Source organism: Gorilla gorilla, chromosome 4, assembly GCF_029281585.2.
Source record: "Gorilla gorilla gorilla isolate KB3781 chromosome 4, NHGRI_mGorGor1-v2.1_pri, whole genome shotgun sequence".
Classification (NCBI taxonomy): Eukaryota; Metazoa; Chordata; class Mammalia; order Primates; family Hominidae; genus Gorilla; species Gorilla gorilla.
Genome location: NC_073228.2, coordinates 165,816,781 through 165,827,128, shown reverse-complemented (window position 1 = coordinate 165,827,128; position 10,348 = coordinate 165,816,781). Strand labels below are relative to the sequence as shown.

The following is a 10,348-nucleotide window of genomic DNA, read 5'->3' as shown; positions in this document are numbered from 1 at the left end:
TATACACCATGGAATACTACTCAGCCATAAAAAGGAACTAAATAGTGTCTTCTGCAGCAACTTGGATGGAGCTGGAGGCCATTATTCTAAGTGAAGTAACTCAGAAATGGAAAATGCAAATATTGTATGTTCTCACTTACAAGTAAGAGCCAAGCCCTGAGGACACAAAGGCATAAGAATGATATAATGGAGGCCAACGAGGGTGGATCAATTGAGCCCAGGAGTTTGAGATCAGCCTGGCCAAAATAGCAAAACCCTGTCTTTACTAAAAATGCAAGATATTAGCAGGGTATGGTGGCTCACAGCTGTAATCACACCTACTCAGGAGGCTGAGGCACGAGAATCACTTGAACCTGGGAGGTGGAGGTTGCAGTGGGCCAAGATCATGTCACTGCACTCCAGCCTGAGTGACAGAGCAAGATTCTGTCTCTTAATAATAATAATAATAATGAAATTTGCCAACTCAGATGATAAGGGTTGGGAATGAGTGAGGGATGAAAGATTACATATTGGGTACAGTGTACACTGCTTAAGTGACAGATGCTCCAAAATCTCAGAAATTACTCCTAAAGAATTTATCCCTGCAACCAAAAACCTCTGTACCCCCAAAACTATTGAAATTAAAATAAAATTTTAAAAAGACAATAGGCTATAGAATATATTTTACAACATTCTGATTAACTATCTTGGTAAATTTGAGTGAAAGTTATCCCCATCTTAGTTAAATATTAAATGGAGTTTCTTTATATGGGTAGCTGCACAAGCTTCCCAAAAATGTTTAATTGACACTTTGGATAGCAAGGTGATAAAGAGTGATATATGAGTTTTAAAATGATTTATGTTCCATAGAAAAGTAAGAAAAATATTTACTTTTATATGGAGATAAATTAGATAGTATTTGGCTACATCTATTTTTTCAGCTTGGTCTCCAAGGTACTCATAAAAATCACTTGCTGTTATACTTTTGCCTTTTGAAGCAGGACAGCTTGGACCGCTGTTCAGGATGTCCTTATTAAGTATATAGAGGAGAAAAGATAAATGAAGAAATTTACAGCCTGCTTGATACCTGTCTTTCGAATATCTTTAGAGTTATGCCACCTGGAATGTCTTGCAAATTTTCATAGAGAACTCTTTAGATAGAGTATGAAATATTGGCCTGAGCTGAAATGAGCTCATTTGTTTTAAGAAAAGATATATAAACTACAAGGAATTTAAAAGAATATTATCTCATGCCAAATCAAATTTTAGTTTTCTTTCTTCTTACTATTATTGTTAATGTTTTATGTAAATATATGTGTTTACCTGGAAAATGTATAGTAGTATTAGAAAAGAAACAAGTAAAACATTGCATAACATGTTTTTTTAAATTTTAAAGTTATGAAAATATAGAAAAGGTTTATAATTCCTGATAGTTTGATGACATTTGCTTATCTTGAGATATGAGATTGTTTTGTTTTTTGTCAATGCAGTTTTGAAAAGAAAAGCAATTGGTAAGAAACCCGTAAGGTGCCCCTCAATGTTTGCTGCCTCTTGTTACATATTCCCCTTTTTCTCAGGATGGGCTGGATTTAGGAATGCTCTTATGCAATAGCATATGATAAATGTGATGGATTTTTACATCCAAGATTGGGCTACCAAGTACACTACACTTGCAGCTTACACAAGTTTCATATTTGCTGGCTCACCTCCTTGGCATGGGCTACAATCAGCCTGCAGCTGCCTCTTCTGTTCATTCCCCCTTCACCATTTTCCTTCAGCTATTCCAACAACTGGGAAAAATGCATGTTTAACTCCATGATGCAGGGTGTTGATTTGTCTTGCAGGACATCCATATCTGCTGAAGTTAAAGGACGTGAAAGGCAGAAAGATTGAAATGTCTTAGTGCATCCTCATTGGGTCCACCTTCTACTTATGGGTTTCAGCTTATCCTCATTGTTTCTGGTCATACATCAATCTTTCCTGCCTGATTTCCTACTGTGCAATTTAAAGCTCTAGTGCAAGACACAAATACAGCATCCTTACAGAAACTGTTTGTTTAATCAACTCCCATGATTGCATAACATCAAATCCATATAATTACACACACACACATATGCACATACACAAAGTCAACAACTTAAAATAATAGATAATAAGCAAGTTACAGAAATCCTGGGAAGGCCAGGGAGGTGGACTAACATTAAACAAACATATATGTTTAATATGTCTAATGTTCATGTTTTATGAGTGGACTCTGGCTAATATAAATGAAAAAAATAAATAATAAATAAATGAAAAATAATTAATCAAAAATAAATTTCATAAAGTGCAAAAGAGAAAAATGCTTGAAAAAAATAGAAGCCCAAATAGTTAATGACAAGAATTAAAACAAGACACACTACAGAAATTGCAAGTTTTAAAAATATAAAATAACAGGACATGATTTATGCACGTAAATTTGGAATTTAAGGAATACAGACAAAATATTTTAAAGCATATGTTAGCAAATCTTATTCAGAATAAATATAATAAAAAAATGAATAAGATCTACTATTTGATAGCACAGCAGGGTGACTATGGTCAATAATAACCTAATTGTACATTTTAAAATACTAGAAGAGCATAATTAGATTGCTTTAACACAAAGAATAAATGCTCAATGGGATGGATGCTCCATTTTCCATGATGTCGTTATTACACATTGCATGCCCATATCAAAACATCTCATGTACCTTATAAACATATGTACCTACAATGTACCCACAAAAATAAAATAAAAAAGTAAAAAAGAAGAAATAGGTAAACCTAAATTATCACATAACCATTAATAAAATTGAGTAAGTAGTGAAACATCTTCCCACAAAGAAAACTCCTGGCTCAAGTGGCTTTACTCATAGCTTCTACCGAATGTTTTTTTAAAAAAAAAATTCAGTTGCACAAAAATGCTTCTAGATAATATAAAAAGAAGAAAAAAACCTTAGCTTATTTTATAAAGCTAGCATATTTGTGATTCAAACCTCAAAATTGAACAGCATGAAAAAGAAAAAATATATATACACACACACATATATATGTACACATAAGAATAAAGATAACTATATATATATACACTATGTATGTATATATATGTATATATATTTCTTTCTTTTTCATGCTGCCCTATTTTGAATTTTTGTATCAAGCATATTCTAGCTTCATACATATATTCATTCCAAGTTCCTTTATGAATGTAGCTGTATCCTAACAAAATAGTAGCAAACTAAAACTACTTTAAAATGGATAACAAGGAAGTTACAGGCATCGCAGAAGGCAAGGGATGTTGTTTAACAGTACAAAAATTAATTCATGTAATCCACCGAATTAAGAGATTAAAATAGAAAAATCCCCTGATGTAACAGATTCAGAACAACAATTTGACAAAATTCAGCATATTTTGTGATTATTTTTTAATAAAGTTGTAAATGAGGAAAGTCCTGATACAATCAATTTACAACATTTTCATCAAATTGTTGCTTCAAGGGAGAATGTAATTGCTATAGGCCAGAGCTCTTGCTGTATCAGGAAGATATAGCCAAATATTATACAAATACAATGCTTTTAAAGGCACTAGAGGGCAGATGCAATGAACTAAAGATGGGGATGTAATGAGAACAAGTAAAACAGATAAATACTAATTTTTAAAAAGTAAAAATAAAACAAATAATGTAGGTTATAATAAAAATTAGAAATATAATCAATCTTAAGTCACTTACATAACAATTTCAGATTACTTATAGATAACAGGAAATAATGTTAAGATTTACGTGAATTCTTAGAATTTTACAGATAAAAACTCAAATTTGTGGTTTTGCAATACTCTGACTTACATTTTCTCTTCCAAAATTACTTTCAAAGAATAACACAAACTAAGAACCATACTGTAATATCACTTAATTATATACTAGAAAAAATAAATATAAAATTAACATTCAGAAGAGGTAGTTTCTAATTGTCATCAGCCTAACTGTGCCTTTTCTAAGTAGCCTAAGATTACTTGGTATTAGCAAGTGTATTAGTCTGATCAGGCTGCAATAACCAAATACCACATGCTAGGTGGCTTAGGCAACAGAATTTTCTTTTCACAGTTATGGAAGCTGGAAGTCCCAGATCAAGATCTGGACACTGATTTTTGTTGAGAGCTCTCTTCCTGGCTTGCAGATGGCCAATCTCTTCTCATATGGTAAGAGAGCTCTTTGGTGTCTCTTTTTTTTTTTTTTTTAAGACAAAGTCTCGCTCTGTCACCCAGGCTGGAGTGCAGTGCAGTGGTGTTATTTCGGCTCACTGCAACACTGCAACCTCCACCTCTCAGGTTCAAGAGATTCTCCTCCCTCAGCCTCCTGAGTAGCTGGGATTACAGGTGCATGCCACCAAGCCCGGCTAATTTTTTTCTGTTTTTAATAGAGAAGGAGTTTCACCGTGTTGGTCAGGCTGGTCTCGAACTCCTGACCTCGTGATCCATCGGCCTCAACCTTCCAAAGTGCTGGGATTACAGGCATGAGCCACCAAGTCCAGCCTGGTGTCTCTTTTTATAGGGACAGTAATTCTATCAGATCAAGGTTCTACCTTTATTACCTTATTCAACCTAAATTAATTCTTAGAGACCCCATCTACAAATACAGCCACACTGGGGGGTTAAGTCTTCAACCTATGAATTCTATAAGAGACACAACATTCAGTGTGTAACAGCAAGATATATATTTTTTCTTTGAGAAAATTAGTACACAAATAAAAGATGAAAACAGTCCTTAAACCAAAGTATTGGTCTATACTTTATGAACAACTGGATGCACGTCTGTCTTGAGGAAAGATGAGTGATATTCTTCCTTTGGTTAGAAGTATGCCTGTCTTGTGCTTTTAGTACATATATCTCCATAAATATATTAGGGAGATAGTCCATGGGGATTTAAAATACTATAAAAAAGAAACTGTAATTGGATTTCATTATGGAGTCATAGTTCAAACAATGGGATTGCAGTGCAGTAGAACCTGCCAGTCTCAGATGAGAGGCTTTGGCAATCTGTTCTTCCCATGCACAAATGCAGTGCACCTGTGAGGTTCTTAATCTTCCAGAAAATTGAAGCTGTCTCCCTTCAAGTAGAGATTTAAAACCTCTAACAGTAATCAGTGGAAATGAAGTGGGCATTGCAATTGATAAGGCGTAGGAGTCACGTAAACCTTTTGTCCACTCTGTCATATGGAGTCCTAAAATTTCTGTCTCTCTGTGATTAAAATGAATGATCACTGTATGATCTAATTTAGAGCAAGGAGGACTCCTCATTGTTAAATTATCTCAATAATAAAAGTGAATTCTGAATGTTTTCCTGGGATTTAATGTTAATCTTTTATTTTTTTAATTTCCATGCTTCTTTTTACTGTTCAAGATGAATGAAGAGGAAGATTATAAATTTCGTGTAATACTAAAATGGTTTTATTTCATATCTTGTGTTTTTTTTTTCCTGTGGGAGAAAGAGGGGGAGTAGATTGTGACTTTATGATGAAATGAACAGTTGACCCCCTTAAAAAATCATTTTTCCCTCCAAACTTTCAACTACTTTGGAATTTCCAATTCAATTTTTAAAATGTGAAAAATGCTTTAGGTAATTTCGTTTGAGTCAACAAAACTCTGGCATTTTCTTTCTTTCTTTCTTTTTTTTTTTTTTTGAGATGGAGTTTCACTCTTGTGGCCCAGGATGGAGTGCAATGGTGTCATCTCAGCTCACTGCAGCCCCCGCCTCCCAGGTTCAAGAGATTCTCTTGCCTCAGCCTCCCAAGTAGCTGGGATTACAGGCACCCGCCACCACGCCCAGCTAATTTTTGTATTTTTAGTAGAGACGATGTTTCACCAAGTTTGCCAGGCTGGTCTCGAACTCCTGGCCTCAAGAGATCCACCCACCTCAGCCTCCCAAAGTGCTGGGATTACAGGCGTGAGCCACTGTGCCAGGCCAACACTGGCATTTTCAAATGATGTTTAGAAGCCTCGATAGCTTGTGACTTTAAAAATAAACCATCAGTTTTAGTCTTTTTTTTTTCAGAGCTGCAGTTAAACATGCCATATGTTGACTAATCTGCAAATAATACATCTGCGATCTTTTGTGGAATTTCCCTCCTCCAGACTTCTATTCCAAGCTCCACATGAGTTAAGAAGTGTCTTGTGAGTTATAGTTACTGTGCTTTCCTTCTATGGGCTGAAGATTTTGAAGGCCTCTCTGTAGCCACATGTGATTCACATTTTGCATAAAGGAATTAGGTTCAGCAACAGGCAAAAAAATAGCCTTTGTTAAGTATCTACAATCTACTAAATTGCTTTCTTAGGAATAATAAGTAAACGTAATACATAATTTTACCTTCAAGAAATGTGTAATATAAGGGAAGAGACCGTGTACACTCAGACACCACACACAAACACAAGTTGTAATAAATAATAGTTGCATGGGAGATAAGTCAGGGTTAGAAGAGTGAAGAGAAGCAAAAAGTCAAGAGTGGTGGCTCATACCTATAGTCTGTGCTTTGGGAGGCCAAGGCAGCAGGATCGCTTGAGGCCAAGAGTTAGAGTCCAGCTAGGCTAACATAGTGAGACTCCATCTCTACAGAAATAAATAAATAAATATTACCCAGCTGTAGTAGTGTGGAGCTGTAGTCCCAGCTACTCAGGAGGGAGAGGTAGGAGGATTACTTGAGCCCAGAAGTCCAAGGCTGCAGTGAACTATGATCATGCCACTGCACTCCAGCCTGGGCGACAGAGTAAGATCCTGTCTCAGAGAGAGAGAGAGAGAGAGAGATTGAGAAGAGAGAAGTGCAAGATCACACTTCTGCAGCTCTTTTTTTCTCCTTCTGGCACATTTTTCATTTTCAAGACCCCACGTCCTCCATATATGCTTTCCTGGCCCACCCATTTCCCTCCTCCCCTTACACAGATGGAGAACTTCCTTTCTGGTGTTCTCTCAGCACTCAGCACAGATTGCTAGTGCTTTTATGTGCTGAGCCTTTCCCTTCAACCTGGACTGAAAGAGGATGGCAATCTCGCTGAAGCTGTTTCTTTTTCTTCACAACATATAGGAAAGTGTTGCCCCTTTTTGGAGGTAAGCCGTTTTGTTCTTAAAAATTCTATAAGAAAGAATGAGGGGAAAAGGAAAAGAAGTTATTAAACCAAATTGAGGAAGAGATATGTATCTCTCTCCATGCTTGAAAATTAAAAGGAAATATAAGAAAATTTGCTAGACAGTTAATGATTTGGACCATCTGTAGTGGCCTCCGTAACATATAAAAGAATAGAATCTCCTTTTAATTAATTTTCAGTTGTAAATCATGCTGCAAAATAGCAACCATCCTTAGAGACTAAATCTTATGAGTCATGGCTTCATAATAATGTGACCCAGGTTTCACAGACATACAACACTGAAATATTATATTTTTTCCAATACTTTGAAATAATCTGTTTAAATTTGTAGTGAGGGAATATTTTGATGTACTAACTACTAGGGATTTATTTCCCTGTCAACTACTACCACTTATTTTACATTGCTATTCACATTAAAATAGATCAGAGTGATAAATCATATGCACAGAACAGAAGTAAAAATAAAAACAAACTTCTTTAACTTTTTGGAGAGAATTTAAGCTTGAAAGCATAAGGTTTTGGCTTGTACAAGCTTGTTAACTCAGAATTTAAATGGCTAAGCCCCAAAAGGAGAAGCTTATATTAGAAAGAATACATTTGAAAGAAAATAAAAACAGATAAATCTGACTCCGCTACTATAGACTAGAAACAGGTCCCAAAAGATTAGAAAGTTTTGTGAGACCCTGGGGAAAACAAACAAACAAACAAACAAAAAATACACACACACACACAGAGACACACACACATATAGACTGTCCAGGACCATGATCAGCAATGATTGATTGCCTCAAAGAGTGAGTGGGAGCTATGGCACAATCACAGACATATCACTGAGGGCTACCTTTGTGGAGGTTATAGTCCATCTCAGGCTGACATTCACAGATTCAGCAGAAAGGATGTGCCATCTGCCAAGAACATCACTCAACCCTGTTCAAATTATTACTTGCAAATAAAGTCCCTCTTTTTGCCCATAATCCAGGACATTAAAACATTAAACAGGTGCAATTTTGTCTGCTCCTCTTGGAAACATTTGACCACTTCTGGAGACAATTTTGGTTGTCAGACCTTGGAGGGAGGGATGGTGTTGATATCTAGTGTGTAAATGCCAGCATTGCTGCTAAATATCCTACGATCCTCCATACAACTCTCCTACAACAAATAATTAGCCAGTTTTCTGGCCTAAAATGTCAGTAGTGCTGAGGTTAAAAACTCTGACCTAAAGCGTGGCCCATAGTGAAGCAACTTTTGTTATGCCTACTCTATATTAAGACCATGATACACTAACATAAGACTTATAAAAAAGATAAATAAGACATTTTAGTAGTCTTTATCTAGAAACTAAAGTGGAAAGAGGAGTATGCTCTGCAAATGAGAGATAAAATTCCCAGAAATAATTTTCTGTTAATTATTTTTAATAAAAACATTTTTGCTTCTTTTTCTTTTTATATATGTATTTTTTAAGAGGGAGGATCTCACTCTGTCATCCAGCCTGGAGTGTAGTGGTGCAATCTTGGCTCACTGCAGCCTTGAATACTAGGGTTCAAGCTGTTTTATTAAAATAAATATGTATGAGGAGATACTTATACCTCTATGTAATATAATTAAACCATGTTTTGCTGAATAACAAATTACTCCAAAACTTAACGACTGAAAACAACCAAGATTTATATTCTCACACTTTCTGTGGTCAGAAATTTGGAAGTGGTTTGCCTGGATTTCTGTGACTCAAAGTCTCTAATGGGGTTTCACATAAGCTGTTAGCGAGAGCTGCAGACATATCAAGACTTAAGTGAGTCCAAAGGATCCACTAAGGTCACACACATGATTATTAGGCTTCAGTTTTTTTACTGGCTGCTGAACTGACAGCTTCAGATCTCAGCCATGAAGTATGGGCTTCTCCACAGGGCTGCTCAGGATATAGCAGCTGGCTTCTTCTTCATGGCAACGGAGCCAAGGAGAATGAGGGAGGGAGGGAAGGAGAGAAAGAGCCAGAGAGAAACAGCAAGCAAGTGAAAGATGGAAATGATGGTCTTTTATAAGCTAATATTGGAAGTTGATCTTATTTAGGTGATTGTTGCTGTAGTTGTTGCTTGTTGTATATTCCTAAACCTAACTAAAGCTCATTTCTTAGATTTTGGCTTCTCTACATATACAAATGTAGATATAAAGTAGAACAGAATAGAAACAATAATTGCAGTCTGTACTCAAGGGGAGGAATACACAAGAGAATGAAGGCCAGGAGATAGAGATCAATGTGGGAACTGCACACCCTATTATATTGAATAAGACACTGAGATTCAATAGATGCAGTAAATTCATACTGCTGTGAAAGGTGGATTTGATATTGGACGCTAGGAGTCCCAGGACTGAATAATTAGCTCTTTCTTCTTACAAATAAATTATGTAAATCGTTTGTGTGCTGATTTATGTGATCATAAATTATATTACTTTAAATTATTAACAACATTATGATGATTTATTTTTTACCTCCCTGCGTTAGTTAGTTTTAGGCTTCTCTGCATATACAACAAGCAATAACTAGAGCAATGATAACCTAAACAAGGTCAACTTTATTTTCCATCTCTGGAAAAAGAGAAGTGAAGTCTGGAGGTAGATAAGCTGAAGCAGATAAGAAGGCTCCACGCTGTGATTCAGGGCCCCAGGCTCCTATTGTTCTGCTCCATCACTCTCTTTAGTGCTTCTATTTTCAAGTTCACTTCATGATCCAAGATGGTTGTGGGAATTCTAAAATATCATTACTTGACAAGGAAAGATGGAAGACAGAAGAAAAAGGTCCCTTTTTTTCCAGCCAATTTTAGTTCTAAATGATCCAACTTTCTCAAAATTGTATATACTATTTCCCTTTACATCTCATTGGCCATAACTAAGTCACATGGCCATATCTAACTGTAAAGCAAATGGGAAAACATGGTTATTTATTCTGTGCAGCAACATGTTCAAATATTTTTAAAAATTCCAACGCTAAGATGGAAGAGAGTAGATAGCAAAGTAAGAAAATGGCTGTTTTTTTCTTTTCTGTGTTATAAAAGAAATGCTTTCCCACTAAAAACTGTAAACAGTAGAGAAAAGTAGAAAAATGATATAAAATGATACCTACACTCCCATTTTCCCCAAGATAAGCATTTTTTCTTTCTTTTTGTAAAAATTTCTATTTTCAATTTTTGTGGGTTCATAGGAGGTGTATGCATTCAT

General features: G+C 35.6%; 1 long non-coding RNA gene across 2 annotated transcripts in view; it reads left to right on the top strand.

The window, feature by feature from the left end:
• The first annotated feature begins 6,755 nt into the window (after positions 1 to 6,755).
• LOC109026865 (uncharacterized) overlaps positions 6,756 to 10,348 on the top strand; it is a 93,793-nt gene continuing 90,200 nt past the window's right edge. For both annotated transcript variants that reach the window (XR_002005916.3, XR_008679826.2), the window contains exon 1: positions 6,756 to 7,097. This is a non-coding gene — a long non-coding RNA (uncharacterized lncRNA). The remainder of the gene's footprint in view (positions 7,098 to 10,348) is intronic.